This window comes from Mus caroli, chromosome 6 (genome assembly GCF_900094665.2).
Source record: "Mus caroli chromosome 6, CAROLI_EIJ_v1.1, whole genome shotgun sequence".
Classification (NCBI taxonomy): domain Eukaryota; kingdom Metazoa; phylum Chordata; class Mammalia; order Rodentia; family Muridae; genus Mus; species Mus caroli.
Window position 1 is genome coordinate 75,254,142 of NC_034575.1, and position 21,247 is coordinate 75,275,388.

The following is a 21,247-nucleotide window of genomic DNA, read 5'->3' on the forward strand; positions in this document are numbered from 1 at the left end:
GAAAAATTACTTCTATCAGAGTAGCATCATAAAAATGAGATCCAATCTCAGCTGTATTTCTAATCCATTCATCTATTGGTGCTGATCTTAATTAAAGATCTAGACATCTCTCTGCATTCTGAATTAGCATTTTCAAAATGCCAAAGATTTGATTAGTATTTTTCTGACTTCTGAATCTGACTCTATTCTACTTACAGCTGAAGTCATTGAAAAAAATCAATGAAGGCTTCTTTTGGACCTTGTAATTTTAATAAATGACTCACATCTCTTTCTTGATTCTTCAGCCTTGTCCCAAGAATTTAAATATGCTAAACAAAATAGTTCCAAGGTGTGATTATGAAATGCAATCTGGCTCTGTAACTCATCATATTTGCTTTCATTTAACAACTGATCCTGGGAAATATTAATACTTTTAGCCTTATGTCATTGTTTTATAGTCTAGGTTTCTCTTTCCACCATGTTTGCCACTGTAACTGAGTACCAACTTCTAACTTTGCTGTTGATACATCTTTCTGGTCTTAGGGAATAATGCTCTTCTGAGTTGCCCATGAACTTAATATCTGCTTCACACAGAGTGAATGCATACCACACAAAACCATCACTTTCTTAAATCTCCTCAAATTTAATGTATCTATAGAATTCCATTAAATTGTTTTACAACCTTGGGGTGCCTATCATCTGTTGGTTGGTAAATTACAGTAACTGAATAAGATAAGATTGGTTCTCTATCAATGTTTGGCCACCCACCTTCAGTTTCACTATGCAATGTTGAAATATTGCCTGGTTACTCTGTGTCCTAGTATTTTTCTTATTTTAATTTATAAGGCTTCCTAAGGCTTACATTTTTTTAAAGTTTTTCACGAGTTTATTTTACATTCTCATTTTTACTTAAAGGCTTTGAAATTTGATTAGCATTTTTTTTATCAGATAGTCTTTTATTGAAATATTTTCTTGTTGCTTCTTAACTAGATGGGCACTCCACTGCACCACTGTTGATGTCATCTATGATGTCATGAGGGTGGCGGCCATCCACATTGCAGCCCACAGACTGTGCGGTACCCAGGATCTCCTTGATAGTTCCAGAAAGTTCTCTAGCCAAAAGACTGGTGTCTCATCTGCCGGGCAATGTTGACAATCTCATTGAAACCCACTGTGTTTAATGTTCTTCTGCTTCTTCCTGTCTCTTGGTGGCGCCTTGAGGGCTTTGATGATCAGGGCGGGGGCAGAGAGGGCACCACCTCGATCTGGGCCTGTCTGTTCTGGATGGTCAGTTTCCCTGTAATTCTGAGACCTTTCCAGTCACCAGTAGCCTTGGCAACGTCATCGCCAACTTTCTTCAGAGACAGACCCAGAGGACAGATCTTCAGGGCCAAGGCAGATGTGGCACCAACCTCGCCTCCCGTGCACCTCAGGTACACGACTTTGACCTCGTTGGGGTCGAACTTGGGCGGCATGGTGGAGGCAGCTGGTGTCGGATGAACCCGTATTCTGGACGACCAAAGAAAAGTTGCACCATTGCCTCCTCTGAGCTGAAAGCCGAAAAGCACATTTTTTTAACTAGGTATTTTCTTCATTTAAATTTCAATACTAACCCAAAAGTCCCTCAGACCTCCTCCCCCCACTTCCCTACCCACCTACTCCCACTTCTTGGCCCTGGCGTTTCCCATACTGAGGCATATAAAGTTTGCAAGACCAAGGGGCCTCTCTTCCCAGTGATGGGCGACTAAGACTTACATTGTATTCAACTAACTTTTCATAATTATTTTTGTATCTCTAAAGTTTTTTTTCCTTTGAGAGGGTACAGAAAACCACTGCAGGTATTAAGGATACAATATGATATACCAGAATGATAATAATCATAATCAGTATTAATTTCAACTAAGTCATTTATCTTTTCATTTTCTGCTTCTGTTTTCAAGCCATCTAGAGTAGCACTATACAGGTTCTTAGTGCTTCAAATTATGGTATTTCCTACCCTTCACTCTCTCTTTGAGGACTTCCCAGGTATCTTACCAAATCTGAAAATTTCTTGGTTTGTCTGCAGCTAGTGATTCTTTGTCATCCATATGGTTTATGATCATGCCACATGTTGGAGAACTAAATGTTGTTTTTAATCAAAAGATCAATCATTCTTTTTTATCAATAAGTATTCCAGATCTGTGATGGTTTGTATATTCTTGGCCCAGGGAGTGGCATTTGTAGGAGGTGTATCTCTGTTGGAATAGGTGTGGCCTTGTTGGGGTAGGTGTGTCACTGTGGGAGTGGGTTTTAAGATCCTTAGTCTCGCTGCCTGGAAGTCAGTATTTTGTTAGCAGCCTTCAGATGAAGATGGAGAACTATTAGCTCCTACTGCCCTAGGCCTGCCAGGATGCTACAATGTTCCTACCTTAATGATACTGGACTGAACCTCTGAACCTGTAAGCCAACCCCAATTAAATGTTGTCCTTATAAGTGTTGCCTTGGTCATAGTGTCTGTTCACAGCAATAAAACCTTAACTAAGACAGGACACATATTTTAGGGTGAAATTGTGCTAGCTCAGAAAGGGAGATAAAACTCCCAGCTGATCTTCCTCCTTAGCTGATGTCCGTAAAAGAAATTCTTCTTCTCCAAACTTTCTCAAAAGCTCTTCAAAATGAATGTCCTTTGTATTTCATGTGTGTATCTTTACTCATTCTCCTGACTTCTTATTCTCTATGTTTATTTTCATTGTTCACTCCCTGCCAACTAATTGCTTGTTCTGCCTCTTGACATATGGTTGACTTTATTTAATCCTTTTTACAAAAAAAAAAAAAAAAGGAAGAAAAGAAAAGAAAAGAAAAATCTTGGATGAAAGTTCTGTCCTAAGTCTGAGCCACACCACGACTAGAAAAAGGTTTTTTGATCAGAAAACACAATGTCTTAGATAGGGTTTTCATTACTGTGAAGAGACACCATGACCAAGGCAATTCTTACAAAAAACATTTCATTGAAGCTGGCTTACAAGTTCTGAGGTTCAATCTACTATCATCATGAGAAACATGGCAGCATCCAGGCAGGCATGGGACTAGAGAAGTTGAGAGTTCTAGATTTTTGTCCCAAAGGCAAACAGAAGACTGGCTTCCATCTAGGAGGAAGGTCTCTCAAAGCCTACTCCTACAGTAACACATGTCATCCAAGAAGGCCAAACCAATTCCAAGAAGGCAATATATACTAGTAGTGTCAGTCACTTCACCAAGCATATTCCAACCAGTACATGCAATCCTAAGAGTCACAGTCAAATATCTTGCATCATAAGGTAAGGCAATGCCATTCAAATACAGGAAAAATATGAAAAGTTGCTTTTGGATTTAGTATGTATACATGTATTCTCTTGTTCCTAAGTACAGTTTTACTTCCCTCTATTTGTCTTAATGTCCCCAAATCTCCCCTCTGCTTCAGATACAATCCTCCTCCATTCTGCTTCATAAAAATGGAGACCTCCTCAAAATATCAACTGAATACAGCATAAGAAGCTACATAAGACTATGTACAAAGCTTCATATCAATGATCTATTAGGTAACCCAGGAGCAGGAAGAGGTTCCAAAGTGTAAGCTAAAGAGTCACAGACAACCCCACTCCCACTGTTAGGTGTCCCATAAAAACAACAAGCTAACAATCATAACATAAAGGCAGAGGACCTAGGGCAGACACATGCTCTCTATGATTGCCAACTTTCTTCTCTGTGAGTTCCTATGAGACCAATTAGTTGCTTCTGTGGGCAATGGTCTCTTGCAATCCTCAACCTCTCTGGCTCCTGCAATCCTCTCTTTTCTGTGGTGTTCCTGAGCCCCAAGGGAAGGAACTTGTTATAGATCTCTAATTTGCACACTGTCTACCTACTGTTTGGTTGTCTCTGCATCTGTTCCTATAAGCTACTGCCTAAAGTCTTTCTTATGCTGATTGGACTTGGCACCAATCTATGCATACAATCCTATTGTTATTTTTTTCTACCCTAGGACTCTAAGGCATTTCACTTCTGGTTCCAGGCTATCCTGGCAATGATGGGCATGGGCTCCCTCACAGTGTGGGCCACAAAGTAGACAAGTCATTGGTTGGTCAATCCAAGAAGTTCTGAGGAACCATTGCCCCAGCACATCTTGCAGGTAGGACAGACTGTAGATCGCAAGATTTGTGGCTGGTTTTGCTGTGCCAGTCCCACCACTGGAAGGCTTGCCTGGTTATGCTTCCATAACCATGCTGGTGTAGTCTCTGTATCCTCCTTTGCTAGATGTCCTCACTAGGGTCAGCATCATAGATACCAGGGCATTTCTACTGCACTAGATTTCTCCATTGTCCCCCAAATGTGTCCAAATTCTGGAGTTTAGTCTTGATTCCTTGATAGGAGATATATGAAAATTGGGTTGAAATTGGAGTGATGTGATGTAAAGGGACACCCTAGCTAGAAAGACACTTTTTGTTCATGATGATTTTGAAAGCATTCACCAGGTTCATAACTGAATAACTAAATAATTAAATGTCTTAAGTTCATATTAAGTACCTGCACTCTCTATTTTTGCTGATACCAGTGAACGTAGCAGAGATGAGGTCCCTGAAAGGCCTCGTTCCCCAGTGCAGCTAGCATTCTTAGTTTATACTGTAATAAAACCACAAGGTGAAGTGACCCAAGCTAGAATGCTTTAAAGAATAGTATATGAGAGTCCACTTTTTGTTGTTATAGGGTTTTGGTTTTGTTTTGTTTTACGGCACAGGTTATAGTGGACAGAAGTAAGCTTTTGTTGTCAGGTTGTTAAGGGTAATGACCCGTTGTTTTAGCTATTTCTTCAGGTCACTGTTCTCGGCAGCAAGTGAAGTCATGCTTGAAAATGAGAAGTAGAAGAAGTGCTTTAAGTAAACCACTAAATAAATCAATATATCACAATCTAATCATTGATCTTTTTACCTTATTCTACTTCTACTTAATAGGTAAATTTCTAGCCTCAGTTTCCTCATCTACAAAGAACATATAAGCATAACATGTACCTTGAGAGACTTTCTGAACAATTGATGAAAACAAAAACATGGATCCAATTTTATTTTTCTCCCTGTAGTATACACAGTACAACTCCCATGTGCAAGGCTCAGAGAAAGTTTCCGAAGAAGTAACTGAAAGCCTGTCAAGAGGTAGAGGTCTAGGACATCTGTTGCCAAATAGCCTATTCTGAAAATGAAGGGGAACACAAAGTAGGAGGATGGGAAGAATGTGAATATGGGGGGCCGGTGATCTGGAGGAGTAGGGAGATAAATCTGATCAAGTTATTTTTGCAAGTCTATGCAAATTTGTCTGTGAGACATGGGATCTGAGAGCCTGAAAAACTGGGGAACAGTAGACTCTAATGTAGTAGACAATGTCACTTCAGTTTCAGTGTAATTTTATTCAGGAAAACAAAGAAATTATCCAAGGAAGGTTGTTTGAGTTTACAAAAACATGATCAGAAAAACATGTAAATAAAGACCTGTAAGCTCATACTAAATACTGTCAGAGCAGCATTTTCCCAGAATTTTTCCCATGACAGATCATTTTAAACACAGTACCTAGCATGAAGTATAGATTTTATCTGGGAAAGTATAAAAAGCAAAGCCAAAGCCATATCCTGACTCATGATGCACTGGGGACTGCATTCAGCATATTCTTTCACCTGATTGTGTTGTATCTCTTTGTTCTGACACCCAGCAGGAATAAACATATTTTATAAATTGAGTGAAAATATTTGTTGCAGAAGGTATTAAATCACACCTAATAATAATTTCAGGACCAAAATGTATTTGAGGTTAAAGGTCCTTTGTCATTTTTCCAGAGTTCCCCAAGGCATTGTTTAACACATGTGATTCTTTAGCCATGTTCAGACAGGTACATTGTATGAACTTCACAAAAAAATAATGAAAAATTATGTATATTATATATTCTTATAGATGATATAAAATATTATACAATATGTTACATAACATATAATGTACATATATTATAATATATAATATAATATATTAAAATATATTAATATATTAAAATAGTATATAATATATAATACATGTAACATATCACATATTATAACTACAATATTTTAAATATAGTATGTATTTACTATGTATTTATATATATTTGTATGTGTATATATTTATATGTGTGTATTTTAATAAATTATACATTTTATATATATTTTTATATGATACACAAACACACTATATATGTAATATTTTAAAGAGGCTCCCTCTGACACTCTTAAGCACCCTGATTCAGTAATCTTTTGGTATGTTGGACTTAATTAGGAACAAAACACCCATGGAAGGAGTTACAGAGACAAGTTTGGAGCTGAGACAAAAGGATGGACCATCTAGAGACTGCCATATCCAGGGATCCATCCCATAATCAGCCTCCAAACGCTGACACCATTGCATACACTAGCAAGATTGTGCTGATAGGACCCTGATATAGCAGTCTCTAGTGAGACTACGTCGGGGCCTAGCAAACACATAAGTGGAAGCTCACAGTCATCTATTGGATGGATCACAGGGACCCCAATGGAGGAGCTTGAGAAAATACCCAAGGAGCTAAAGGGAACTGCAATCCTATAGGTGGAACAACATTATGAACTAACCAGTACCCAGGAGCTCTTGACTCTAGCTGCATATGTAGCAGAAGATGGCCTAGTCGGCCATCACTGGAAAGAGAGGCCCATTGGACTTGCAAACTTTATATGCCCCAGTACAGGGGAATGCCAGGGCCAAAAAGTGGGAATGGGTGGGTAGGGGAGTGGGGGAGGAGGGCATGGGGGACTTTTGGGATAGCATTGGAAATGTAATTGAGGAAAATACGTTATACATACATACATACATACATACATACATATATATGTATGTATATATATGTCTACCAGGGGTCATGCAGATATTTTCTCGCTTGATGGTTCTTTTCTTCCTGGGTCCTGCAGGGTTGCTTTCACACTCTAGCCTATAGACTGTCTCCTTACCTTTCCCCGCATAAGAATATGGAGTACTTTTCTATAATTCAGAGCACTTCTATTTCCTGCTTGGAGAACATTCTAGTCTCTTTTTAGTGGTTCTTGCTGGTGTTTCTGTGTATACTAAAAATGCAAATTTTTCAAAACTATTGAAACCAAACCAAACAATCCCAAAATGCAAACAGCCAGACAAATATGGTAATTTTAGTATAGAAGGAAAATATAAGCTTTGGTGTTTTTGTTTATTTTTTTTGTTTGTTTGTTTACTTGTTTGTTTTAGAAAAATGAAAAATCAAATTCTGAAGAAATAGTCTTACTCTTTTTTTATTTTATATTTTATTTACAACTACCGAGGATGTCTAAGTCAGATTTAGGGGTCAGTTTTTTCATCATTCTTGTCATAGTTTTCAAGGTTATTTTGAATGTTTTAGGATTTTGTTGCTTCTTTTCCAGAAACACTGGTCATTGAATGCTGTCTGGGTAGCAATGTGGCCATGGGCAAAAAGCATTTGCCACACATGAGCCTGAAAATTTCATTTCAGCCATCAAAAACCATGGTGGAAAGGAAGAACTAATTCACAAAGGTTGTCACTTGACCTCTATACTCAGACAATTGTATACACACACACACACACACACACATACACACTCATAAAAGCACGCACGCATGTACATGTGCACATACACAGAACACAACAATAAAGAATAAAATTTTTTTAAAGACTCAAGGTAAAGATTTCCTGCAATAAATGAGAAAACAGAGATTAATTGCTTCTATGAATTGAATGGCAATTATGACAAAGTAGTGACTCAAACACAGAGATTTTCATTCAAGGCAAGGGGAAACGCCAACACACCAGAGATCTAGGGCCACTGTTGCATATCTATATAGAAAACCTGATTTTCACTGCAGCATAGGACATTGATCATGGTTACCTGATGCAAACACTCAGCCATGTTGGCTCATTGTGAAATATTTTGAGTGTTTTTCATTCTTTGCTGAATCTTATTTTGTTTTTTCATGACATGCACTTGAGGTAGAGGCAACTGTTCTATAATTCTACCAAGGAGTCCACTTAGCTGAACACATGATCAAGTTGACAGACACACAGGATTTAAACTTGGTTCTAATAAATCCCAGTTTTTTTTTTAAACATTCTTCAGCTGAGGGACATCTGTGTTGTTTCCAGCTTCTGGATATTACAAATAAGGCTGCTAAGAACATACTGGAGCATGTGTCCTTGTTGTATAGTGGAGTACCTTTTGGGTATAAACCCAGCAATGGTATAGTTGGGGCTTCAGGTAGGACTATTTCCAATTTTCAGAGAATGACCAGATTGATTTCCAGAGTGGTTGTCCCAGTTTGCAATCCCACCAGCAATGGAGGACTGTTCCCCTTTCTCCTCATTCTCACCAGCATCTGCTGTCACCTGAATTTTTGATTTTAAACACTCTGATTGGTAGAAGGTGGAATCTCAGGGTCCTTTTGATTGGCATTTTCCTGATGATTAAGTAAGGTGATCATTTCCTTAAGTACTTCTGGCCATTCAATATTCCTCATTTGAGAGTTCCCTGTTTATCTCTCTACCCCAATTTTAATTGGATTATTTGGTTTTCTGAGTCTACCATCTTGAGTTCTTTGTATTATATTTGTAATATTTATAATATTTTAGATTTTAGTTCTCTATCAGATGTAGGATTAGTGAAAATCTCTTTGCAATCTCTAGGTTCCTGTTTTGTCTAATTGACAGTGTCCATTGCCTTATAGAAGCTTTTCAGTTTCATTAGGTCCCATTTGTCAATTGTTGCCCTTAAAGCCTGAGCAATTGGTGTTCTGTTCAGGAAATTTTGTACTATACCCATACGTTCAGGGCTATTTCCCACTTTATTTTCTATTAAATTGATTGTATTTTATTAGATTGTCTTCTATTAGACCGAGTGTCTTGCAGTTTTATGAAGCCTTTTGTTTGTTTGTTTTTCTTAGTTTGCTGTTGTTGCTGTGGCTGCTGTTGCTGTTTTCATTTTTTTATTTTATTTTTTTCAGGAAAACTTAAGTGCCACAGACGCTGGTCCAGTTAACTAGATTATGAATTTTTGTCTTAAAATTTCAAAGAATGACAATCACAGGCAAGATAATGTATGGTTAGTGAGAATATTTTTGTAGATTCTGAGGTGTGTATTTAAAAGAAAGGGAGAGAAAAGGTAGAGGTTCTATATCACAATGTATACCCGGGAAATAGGGTACAATTATTGCTCTAGTATGGAGGAATTGTGTAAGACTTAAAGCAAAACCAGATGAGGTATTGGTAAGAGGATATGCTTGTCCTCATGTAGAGTTTACAGCCAAGACTAAAATGTAACAAAGATCCAAGCAACAGAACTCTTCTCTGGCATCCTGCCCTCTAGCAAGGACATTGTCAGAACTGCTGGCCTTGCTGACACATTTCTATATCCTGTTTTTATCAGTGACAGCTGAGTGATAAGTAGTGATCTGACTATGGACATTCTAACTGGGAACCCTAAGTTTGAGATTGGCATCTGAGAGCTCTCATCAGTGACCTTGAGGAATTGGGCCTGAAAAGTTACACTTTTAGATTACTCTTTATATAGAAGTAAACCTGGCTTTACTCTTTAATTAATTTCCCATGTGATATATTTTCATCATATATCTTTACCTCTCTGAATTCCTTCAAGATCTGTTCACCAATGATGTACTCAAATTCATTCTCTCTTTCTTCAGCAAAAAAATAAAATAAATGAAAATGAAAATCAACCCAAAAAATATCAACACAACAAAAAAATACCAAAACAAATGAAAAGCCCACAAAAATCTAACCAAATAAAAGCAAAGTTCATTTTGTGTTACTACATTGATTTAAGTAGCTTCTTAATGTGCTACAATAAAGATTCAGTTCAATTTGTTTATTCTCCTAGCAATAGAAAGTGGTTTTTAATTATTTTATTTAACACGTTAAATAATCCTTAATTCTGGTTCCACACCACACATTTTCCTTTCTGACTCTGGGGCCTAATCATTTCTTTTTATAGCTTTTCCTATCTACTTTTATGCGAAGATCTTTACTCTGTACCTTATATTTAAATTTATACAGCTTGAGAATGCCTCTCCCAAAGTCTAAGTGAGAAATGAGTGAAAGAAATTACTACCCCCTCTTCCCACCATTTCTATGTGTCTAACTCTAGTGTGTACTTTGTTTTTAGAGATAAAACTATTCCCCCTCTTCCCACCATCTCTATGTGTCTAACTCTAGTGTGTGCTTTGTTTTAAGAGATAAAACTATTCCATAGAAAGGCCTCCTTCTTCTCTTGTTAAGATCAGTTGCCAAACACGGCTAATCAGAGATCCCTTCCATATACTTCTAACCTGTCTGTAGCCTTTATTTAATGGAAATTAATTTCTCCTGTCTAGCCTACTACAAGACCCTTGATGAAGAACTTCCTTCAGTTTTTACTTGGGCATAATCAAATTTCTCAAGGTTAGAGCTCAGACCACATGGGAAAAAAATACCCAACTAGAAAAACATTCCATGTACATCACTCTAATCTCCAACTGATGGAAATGCTCACATTGAATTTTACATTAAAAACTACTTTTAGGACTGGGATGATGGCTCATTGGATGAAGCGTTTTCTACACAAGCAAGGGGACAAGGTTTGCATCTCTAACATTGCCTTATGAGGCTGCCAGTCATGGTGACCTACCCACCACCACATTGTTTTAGAGGCAGAAACAATCTCTTATACAAAATGCCTTCCTGAATCATGGTTCAGTTATAGAACTAGCTTCAGAAAAAAAAAGGGGGGGGGGGTAGTGGAGGAAGACATGAACATTCAGCCTTCATACCTGGGTGCACATATGTTCACACATACGTTGTGGGAAATATTAAAAAGTGAATTCCCCCAACTCTCCCTGGTGCCAGACCATGCTTCTGTGCTCCTGCCTGCCTGCCAACTCTCTGCCCTGGCCGTGCTGTCCCCCCCACTCCCGCCAGTTCCTCTTGTTACCATGAACCCCACGGTCAGCCAACACATCATAATACCCAGTGCCCCAGTAGAATCATTACTCTTAAGGCATAATTAACCAATCACATTTATATATCAATGATATCACAATTTATAAGATGTCAATACAGCAGTTTCATAGCCATCCATTGTGAAATCATAGCTACCTATGGCTGGAAAATGCCACATGGGTACACATCAGCAGGCATCTTGGTAGTCCTCCCCTCTGACATGCTCTCTGTCTCTCTCTCTCTCTGTGACTCTTAGCTCCGCCTCTCTTTTCCCTGTCCAATCACAGGCTTCCCACTGCCTTAATGTGTTTGGACAGGGAAAATCCTTCAACAAATATTCACATGTAAAGGGTCACAGATGCTCACGTATGTCAAACAGATATACATGCAAAACCCCATCGTAGAATTGAACCCTGGTGCATGTATTCAAGTCTTCATTTTTAGATTACAGAATGGTTTTTGATGCCTATGAATAACTTACTTAGTAAAGAATGTGAGCTAATAGCAGCACATGTAGCTCCACATTGTATTTCAAGTATAATACATTATTATTATTGTTAGGATTATTACTACTATTGGGATTCAAGTTTCAATGACTTGTATATTGATTTTATGCTCTTGCTTTCAAAATTCCAGTGAGGAATTTCTAGAAATTATTGAAAAGAACTCCCAGAAGTCATCTCTCAGAGGCAGGATGAAAAGGAAACAACATCTTCAGAGGCCCCACACAACTTTTAACAGGTTGATCTTCAGAATAATGTAGATTGTAGGAATATGAACAGCAACACTTGACACCATTATTTAAACTGTAAGTGTTAAATATCATCAAAGGTCACAGATATCTGAAGATTAGCTCCATACTAAAAATAAGCATGTGTTGAAATTGTAGGAAAAAAATTATCTACCAAGCAGATATAAGGTAAAATAAATAAATCAGTAACATTTCCTAGGGTTGATAGTGTCACTTGATGGATTGAGTGTCTTTCTTGTTCATCTTCTTTCCTCTGCTCCTTGCCTTGAAACAGGAAGAGGAAAATAAAAGGACTCTTTGCAGGTAGCTGCTTCCTAGCCACAGATAGGTATGTTGGCTTACTCAAGTACAAATGGAATTGTCTGGGCACATAAGCCCCTGGTTGATGATTATGGATCCTGCTTGTGTGGTAATCCTCCATTCTCTTTGGCTCAGTTTGTATTAATTAGTTCTTTGACAGAAAAAGCATGATTGATAGTCAGTAACTCCTTTTCAAATATCTTAGTCAGTGGCTAGTACCATTTGATTCAGACAGCAGGTATGCCTTAAAGTTTCTAACGCTGTGATAAAACACCAGGACCCAAAGCAACTAGTAGAGGGAAAGGTGGTTTTTGTTTTTGTTGCCAGCATATATTTCTACATCTAAAAGTGGAAAGTGAACACAAGTTTAATAATATAAAGAATCCATCTGTACAGAGAGGTAGTCCCTTGAGCTGAAATACATCTGAATCAAAGAAAGAAGGGTATGAAGAAATGTCCAGTTAGGGCAAGGTACCCAGGATAAGTGTGGTAAGGAAAGTAAGCTTGCTGTGCACATTTGAATAATGGCATTTGTCCTTATTGGGGAAGTTCCATAAGTGTGTCTCAATTACCCTAGACTCCCAGACCTACTGTTATGATATGATATCATATATATGTAGCCTGGCTGTGTGTCCAGACACTTTGACTAGTATTGGACTTTGATCAACAAGACTGCTCTCATTTGCATGGGATCTATATGCATAGTGTTGATTTGTATGACCCTAATTTGCATTGCAAATGACTTGCACAGAAGCTCAAAGGAACCATTTAGAAATATCCACTGGTTAATTGGACTATATTATTTAAAAGAACCTACATTGCATGCCAGGAAAATGTATATAAAGTATTCAACTAAATGGAAAGGCCAGCAGCCTGGGCTACCAGTTGTTACTGTCCAACCTGCTTCTGTCTTATGCTGTAGTAAGTAAATGATTCTTCTGCTATAAACTACGATTTACTCACTCTCCACCATAATGCCTGAGAATCTAAGCTACTGTCTCTTAATCTCAGAGTTTCTTGTATGCTTCTATTTTTCAAAGAACCTCCTCAAAATTATATGTATGCAAAAGGGACAAACTTGAACTTTGGTGGTTCAAGACTGTAACAGTTTAAGAAAGCAGGATTACCAGGAGTTCAAGGTCAGCTTGAGCTATGGAGTGAGACCCTGTCTCTAAGGGTCAAAACAAAGCAAGAGGGATACATTTTTATCTACTATAAAATTATTATGTGATGGCATGCCATGAACCCCTTGATTTTGAAATATAGAAATCTTGTATGTTACTGGTTGGTTTTAAAAGGTGAATTTACAAGTTTATTTTAACTCAACTACAACTAAATTCCATGTGTTTATGCCAGTGTCCTATAATTATCACTCTATTTCTGCACCAGTAGAAAAGAGCGAAAGGAAAAAAAAAAAAAAAACAAAAACAAAGATTTAAAGCTCTTGAGTTGTGGCTGATGCGTACTTTGTGCAACCAGCTAAGCAATCTAATATTAAAGAGCAAGGGACAAGACTGCTTGTGTTGTTTTAAAGCCAAGGTCACATTTGGAACCACTGTCCCATAGTATGTTTAGAAACTGAAGTTGTTAAATTGTTTCCCAACAAAATGCAAGAACCTTTTACACAAACAATAAATGGTTTGTTTTCAAAATACAAAGTTTATTTTTGAAGTAAAGGTTTATGTTGCATGAATTCTCTGAGCTTTGGAATGCTTTCAGCTTTGGGAAATTCTTGTTAGATCTCAAAGTAGCAGCTATAAGCATTGAAGTGCCCTCTTGGGTATGACATTACCAGTGTGTTGACTTGATGGCTTAATTTACTTAGATGGCAATCTTCAAAGTGATTTTGTAGCTTTGGGTAGGAAACTGAAACCAGAGTTACTGAGCCACAAATAAGTGAAATTTACACTCATGAACACTGAAGATTGCTGTAATCATTTTCAGGGTGAAAAAAAATTTAACCACTGACATCAAATCAGAACTTCAAATGTAGAAGTTTTTCCATGTGACTTTACAAAATAAATAAATAAAAAAGAACAAAAGAAAACAAGAAAGAAGGAAAAGTAGAAAGAAAAGGGATAGGGAAAAGAAAAAAAAGCTAGAGAATATTTCAGTTCATACACAAAAGTATAGGCCAATTGTTTAATTAAGGTCATTACTGACTGTCTATTAACATATGGAATAATTTGCTTCTTTTGGAAGCTTTCTGAAATAGTTTAATTATTGCTTTCTGTTCTTAAAAGACAGTGGCTGATTTTTTTTTCCATTCAAATACTGTTTGCTCAGTGATCATCTGCGGCAATCATTCAATCACATTGGCTCATCTCAGGTGGGCACAGAATAAAAGAAGCAGGCAAGAGCTCAGAAGGAAATACTCCCAGTTAGAGTAATTGCTGCTAATTCAGGAGAAGAGTTGAGACAGAGCCCCATTCCATCTAGTGCATTTTGAATTACCTGACTTGATTACTTGAATTGGAGATTATATAGAAAGCAGTTTCATGATGTGGCTCTTGTCAATCTTCACCTGCACCTGCCCTATCTATGCTCCAGATAAACTGGGGCAATAGGAAGAGTGTTGTTGCTTCTGTCCTCATCCCATGTCCCTAGATATGGCCTAACTATTATGCACTGCATGCAGCCACTCATCAACAAACAATGTCTGGGGAAGGAATATTAAATGTGACCTAGTGTGGCCTGATAAAAAGGCAGGAGCATCACAGACTGGAGCAAGGCTGAAGTTAATTCTTTGTAGGTTATCTCACTGCACTGCATGTGTTAGCCAGAGCCACACTACTTCATAAAGCTTCCATATTATGCCAAGCTCCTGTGTACTTTAATGCTTCTCCATTTCATAACACTCCTCCATTTTGTTTAAATATTGATAATTCCAGAAACCACCGTCATTTTCGATTCTAGAACTGTTGCAACTTGTCCAAATTCCTGCCAGCCCCGCCCTGTTTCCAGGAAAGGATTGTGGTCATAAGGTCTGTTAACTATCACCTGACATTCTTACATTTCACCACTTCCCCTGATCATACATGATATTCTGCAGTCTCTGGCAAAACAACAACAACAAAAAAAAAAACCAAAACAAACAAACAAACAAAAAACCCCACAATATCATAACAATATCTAGTCTAGAGGGAGCTAATGATCTCTTTAGTATTTCAAAACTATAAACATTTTTTGCAAAAGTTGTTTTTGTTGTTGTGTATTATTGTTTCCCTTCTTGGATAAAACTTGTACTTTTTAGTTCCTTGTTTCCTTTTGCTGATCTTATAGTTTGAACTCTAGGGAATTAGAAGTTTTCTCACTAGTCAGACAGTGGTGGTACACGCCTTTAATCCCAGCACTTGGGAGGCAGAGGCAGGCAGTTTTCTGAGTTTTAGGCCAGCCTGGTCTACAAAGTGAGTTGCACGACAGCCAGGGCTACCCAGAGAATCCCTGTCTCAAAAAACAAAAGAATAAATAAATAAATAAATAAATAAATAAATAAATAAATAAATAAAAATAAAGTTATCTCACTGAAGGGAGAAGGGAGTTTGTTTAAAACTTCTTGTGAATGGAGTGACTCTGGACTATTTCTAGAATCCTGTTACCTGGAAATATAATTTTGGAAGCAAGTTGCTTATTATACTATAAAGGCAGTTACTAAAACATAAACATAATTGAACATCATTCAAAATGCAGCTCTTCCTGATCAAGCTTTAGACCTTGCTATAAACAAGACCATCACTCTGTTATAACCAATTCAAGACATCAATAAGAGGGAAACAGCACAGAGAAAAGTCAAAAAAAAAATGGCTGAGTGCTGAAATTCCTGATTACAACAATTCCCTGTCCCATTATTTCTCATAAGCTGATATTCCACAGAGTACCAGAGAGATGCAGTCTTCATGTTCTTCATATCAGCATAGTGCCCTTCCCCAAATCCTTAAGTGGGCCTAGGTTGCAAAACCTTATTTAAGGACTCTTCTGGGGACTGAGACTGCCTCTTTCTCTGATAGTGGACAAACTCATGTAGTTTCCCAAGCCACATGTCTTATATTCAATTATCTTGAATCTTTACTTATGTGATGTTTAGGTCAAAATAATGGGAATTTGGTCTAATCTAGTCCTGGGTAGAAGCATGGCATACAAAACTGCCCTAAAGATTGTAAGTTCACAAATATTCTCTTAAAATTCCTTAAGAGTTCATTGAAATTGGCCTGTCAATCACCTGCAAAATTAAAAATGTACTTGTTAGCTGCCGAGCGAGACAGATAGGTTTAATCATACACTGTTATATCAGTAAATCTTGTAAGGGTTCTGCCTTCCTCTCTTCTTTCACTTCTCCCTCCTCCCTTCCTCCTCTCTCCCTCCCTCCCTGTTTTCCTTTCTCTTATCTTTCAGTGAGAATGTATGGTAAAAGCTGAGCATGATCAAGTTTATGTCTGCCATTTTAAACATTGGGAATAAATAATCCATGATCTTGACCTAAGCATGTCTGTAAAAGTATCTGCAAACTTAGAATCTTGCTCTATGACCTTAAGTTGAGCTTTCTCATGGGAATGTCTGCCCCTAAAGTGTTCTTCTCTAGGCACATGTGCACAAGCTCCCAAGTAAGACTCCAGAGCACCTTTGCTCCAGCACCTTTGTCTTTTGCTGGAAACTCTGCAGATATTCTTACCTGCTGCAGTAATAAATCTTTCTCTTTTTTTTCTCTCTCTCTCTCATTTTTTTTCTTGGCTGTACTTATTCTGGTTTGGCAGTCACCAAGGTAAGATCGAATTACATTTGATTATACAATGGAAGCAAGAACATAGGAGGAGGCAAGTTCAAAAATGTAAAGACATCAAAGGAATTATTTAAATAGAAGCAAATTACTTGCAAATTACGACATTGTAATAGAAAAATGCAAATTATTGTTTAGAGAGATGAGAAGTCATAAAATAAAATGATATTCTTTCCAAATATTCCAGAAACTTGATAAGGTTAAGTTTTAAGCCATTGAAAGACTGAGACTTTTAACATCTTCTGTAGTTCAAAGGGGTTCATGATGCTATGTCACTGTGGTGGTTTGAATATGGTTGGTCCATGGGAAGTGGCACTATTAGGAGATGTGAGCCTATTGGAGGAGGTGTATCCTCATTAGAGAAAGTGTGTAACTTTGGAGGTGGGGATTTGAGGTCTCATATGTATGTTCAAGTATGGCCAGTGTGATCCAGATCCTCCTGCCCACTTTCTGCAGAAGACAGTCTACTCCTGGCTCCCTATGGATCAAGATATAGAACTCCCAGATATTCTAGCACCTTGTCTACATGGGTGCTGGCCTGCTTCCCATCATGATCATAATGGACTGAACCTCTGAAACTGTAAGCCAGCTCCAATTATTATTTTTTTTATTTATCATAGTTATCTCAGTGGTGTTGTCTCTTCACAGAAATAAAACCCAAACTAAGACAACTGCTATTTCCAGATCCATAGGTAGTTGACAGTTGTACTAAAGAGACATTTTCTTCAGTGCTGTAACCATGTGCTAGTGCCAATGCGCCTATAAATAATTTCTCCCCAAACCCATCTCATGCTCCCAATAGTAACCTAATGCAACTCACTGAATTATTTTTAAAACAAACAAACAAACAAACACAGCCAAAAACTAAAGCCTGGAAAGTCAAAGATGGACCAGGTGGGAAGAGGATTAATAGGCTTAGAGACAGAAGAGTGGTATAGAGATTTCAGATGGCCACAGAAAGTTACATATATCTGTGATAATGGTGTTCAATCAGTCATACATAGAAATAAATAAGAATTTAACATAAATTTCAAATGTGATTTAATGTACCTGCAGTTACTTTATAACTCTTCCCAATTTGGAAAACTTGTGTGAAATAAATCCGATAAATACTTCCAAACATTCATATTTCACAGACATCATATACTATTTATGGTCTGTCCTCAGAATGGGAGCCTTTGCTAGAATATTCAGTCAAAACTTTAAAGGAAAATAATAGTCGTTGTTTATGCAGCAACATGAATAGACAGATCATCTCATTAAAATATCTGAGCGAAAACTTTCATAGAATCCGGACAAATAACATAAGGAAAGTTTTGCCTTAGCAGCTGTCACTTCGCAGACTGTTTGAAGTAACAGTGGGCTACAGTGTCATCAGGATGAGCTGACAGAGCATTACCTAGGTTAAAATAAAATAAAATAAAATAAAAGGATGGCTTTCCTTGTGCTCGAGGACAGGAGCATGATCGTGTATTGCCTGAGTCTTTAGCCATGAAGTCAGGCTTTTGCCCAATATTCTCATACATTAAAGGAGAAGGACAGAAAATTCATCCCAATTGAAAATTTTACCAAATAGGGAAAATGCTACTCTCAGTTTGCCTCTGCCTTTCTATGTAGTGGTAATTTGACTTAATGGAGAATGGAGCAAAAGTCAGGGATTATACATAGATGAATTTATGTCTGTCCCAGGCTTCTGTGATGAATCCATGTTTCTCATGGCCATAAGGCCCAGAACCTAAGGATAAAGGCAGTTATTTTTTTTTCCAACATGATATTTCATGTAGGGAACAAGAATGGACATAGACAATATTTAAAAAATCAAATCTTAAATTTTTTGGTTTCCATTACATAAGAACTTAGTGTCAGTAGTTTTAAGTCACTCAGGTGTAAGAGATCCTTTTTACTGTAGAAAACTTAGCCGATCTTGTATCCGAAATGCCCAGAAAAGACTGTGTAACAAACCAGACAGAAGATGTGCTGAGAACTGCATAACTATTAAAATCCTAAAATCTCAGGCCTTGATCAGAATGGAACTATCTATCCTTAATGAACCCCAAGTCTGCTAATACCTGACCAGCTAGTTTATGTATGTAGATAGACATGTATATGTATATATGTATATATATGACTCATACACACACAGTCACTTGGGGCTATGAGAGGAGAAGATTAGGTGCCTTACTTTATCACTCTTCTTAAGTTTTGAGTCTCCCAGTAAAGCTGAACTCACTATTTTGGCTAGGGTGCTTAGCTAGCAGGACCAACATCTCACTCAGATTTTTAATTTATTTTAAATATGAGCCCTTTAAAATATAGAAAATAGGAAGATAAAAATTCTTGTCATCTAGTTTCTATGGAAAAGCAGAAACCTAACTTTGGTGGGAGAAGGAAATTTGCTACCAATTTTTAATTTCATCTTAGTCATGCTTAAAGATAGAGAATATAAACCTTTGGGGGTTTGTTGAGGTAGCTCAGTTGGTAGAGTGCTTGCTTAAAATGTGTAAATTCCTGGATTCATTCCCCCATACTGCACAAAATTATGTAACATGACTGCTATATCAGAATTTGGGGTGTCTATAAATAGGAGGTGGCTATCCTCTAGCTGCATACCGTGTTTGAAGCTAGCCTGGGCTATATGTTATTTTGTCTCAAAATAAAATAATGCTAGGGCCAAGAAGTGGGAGTGGGTGGGTGGGGGAGTAAGTGGGGGAGCATGTGGGGGACTTTTGGGATAGCATTGGAAATGTAAATGAAATAAATACCTAATTAAAATAAATAAATAAATTTAAAAAATAAATAAAACAGAACATTTGTAAAAATAAATTAGGGACTTAGGTGATAGATTTTTCCATCCCAGATCTTCAGATAGCTTCTTCCTTTATCTTGGGGTGCAGGCAGTGCCTGTGTGCATATTCAAAGATTTCCTACTTGGTCATTCCTTGGATTACACAAATGCTAACATCTGACATAAACTCAATACAGCAAAAAGAATCTGGAGATTAACATTGATGTGATGTAGTTATCTAGTCTACAGACTTTAATTTCACCAATTACACAACTCAATTTAGGTTTTCTGGTGTACAGTCCACTCCAATCTAGATCATGTTTTGCATTTAATTGTCAATTTCCGTTACTTCCCTTTAGCATGAAATTGTTTTTTGTCCTTTTGGATGCTCAGGACCTAGACAGGCATTGCAAAATGACATTCATTTTGGTTTCTTCCTTATGTTTTAAGAGACTCACACAATTTTAGTGACAATACCACAGAAGTGAAACATACACTGTAAAGTATGATATTTGTGATGCTGTTTACTTGAATATGTTGGTGAAGGGAGCCAGAAGCAAGGTAAGATTTGTTGTGTAAAAGTGTTTTCAGGACAGTACAGGGACATCACATTCACAAACTCAGAGGAAATACAAGATACTGTGACTATACAAGTATCTTCAGGATGTGACAGGGACATAACACCCAGAACTTAAAGGAAAGACAAGATCGAGCCAGGCAAATTTCAGCATAGAGATCAGAGGTGTGGCTCAATTTATTTATTTATTTATTTATTTATTTATTTATTTATTTATTTATTTATTTATTTTGAGGCACGGTTTCTCTGTATAGCCCTGGCTGTCCTGGAACTCATTTTGTAGACTAGGCTGGCCTCGAACTCAGAAATCTGCCTGCCTCTGCCTCCTGATGCCTGGGATTAAAGGTGTGCACCACCACGCCTGGCTTGCTCAAAGTTTTACATCAGTTACTACTCTTGAAGTGAGCTATGTCTCCTAGATAAGGTGGCTTATAACTATTTGTACCTAACTAACATATTCTTTTGGCCTACAGGAACCTACATTTATGTGTGCATACTCACACACAGACATACGGGAAGACATATAATTAAATTTTTTATTAAATAATCGACATAAATTGAGGAGGGACTTTTAGTCTGACCTTTTAGCTGTGGAACTTTGAAGTAAAGGCCACTAGGTTAGGGAGAGTCAGCTTCCTATAATGAAGAATGCCTATGTCAGAGTGAAAGGACCTGCATTCCTACAAATGAGACATCACTGACTGGTCTCAGTGGGCAATGAAAAGAAGACATGAAGTTGGGAGGAGGATATGCAGCAAGGGGGACTGAAGGAAACTGCAGGAGGAACTGACAGAGTTGGGGTACATTGAATGCATGTGTGGCATTCTGAAAGAATGGATAAATAATTATGAAAATAATATTTTAATTCAATGGTATTAAGAAGTCAGTGGTTACTATACTTATTTATGACAGAATCGTCACTTTTCCCTTTTAAAACAGTTTATTTTTTATCATTAGCAATTTTACCATTTATAAATTTAGCTCTATGTCAATTAAAAATACCACTGGCTCTGTTTTTCCTCTAGAGAAAGTTGAGTCAAGCCTGAAATGACT

The 21,247-nt window shown here is 37.4% G+C and overlaps 1 pseudogene; it reads right to left on the reverse strand.

Annotated features, from left to right (window-relative positions):
* Nucleotides 1-948: 948 nt before the first annotated feature.
* On the reverse strand, nt 949-1,484 carry LOC110296963 (annotated as a pseudogene).
* Between the last annotated feature and the right edge of the window lie 19,763 nt (nt 1,485-21,247).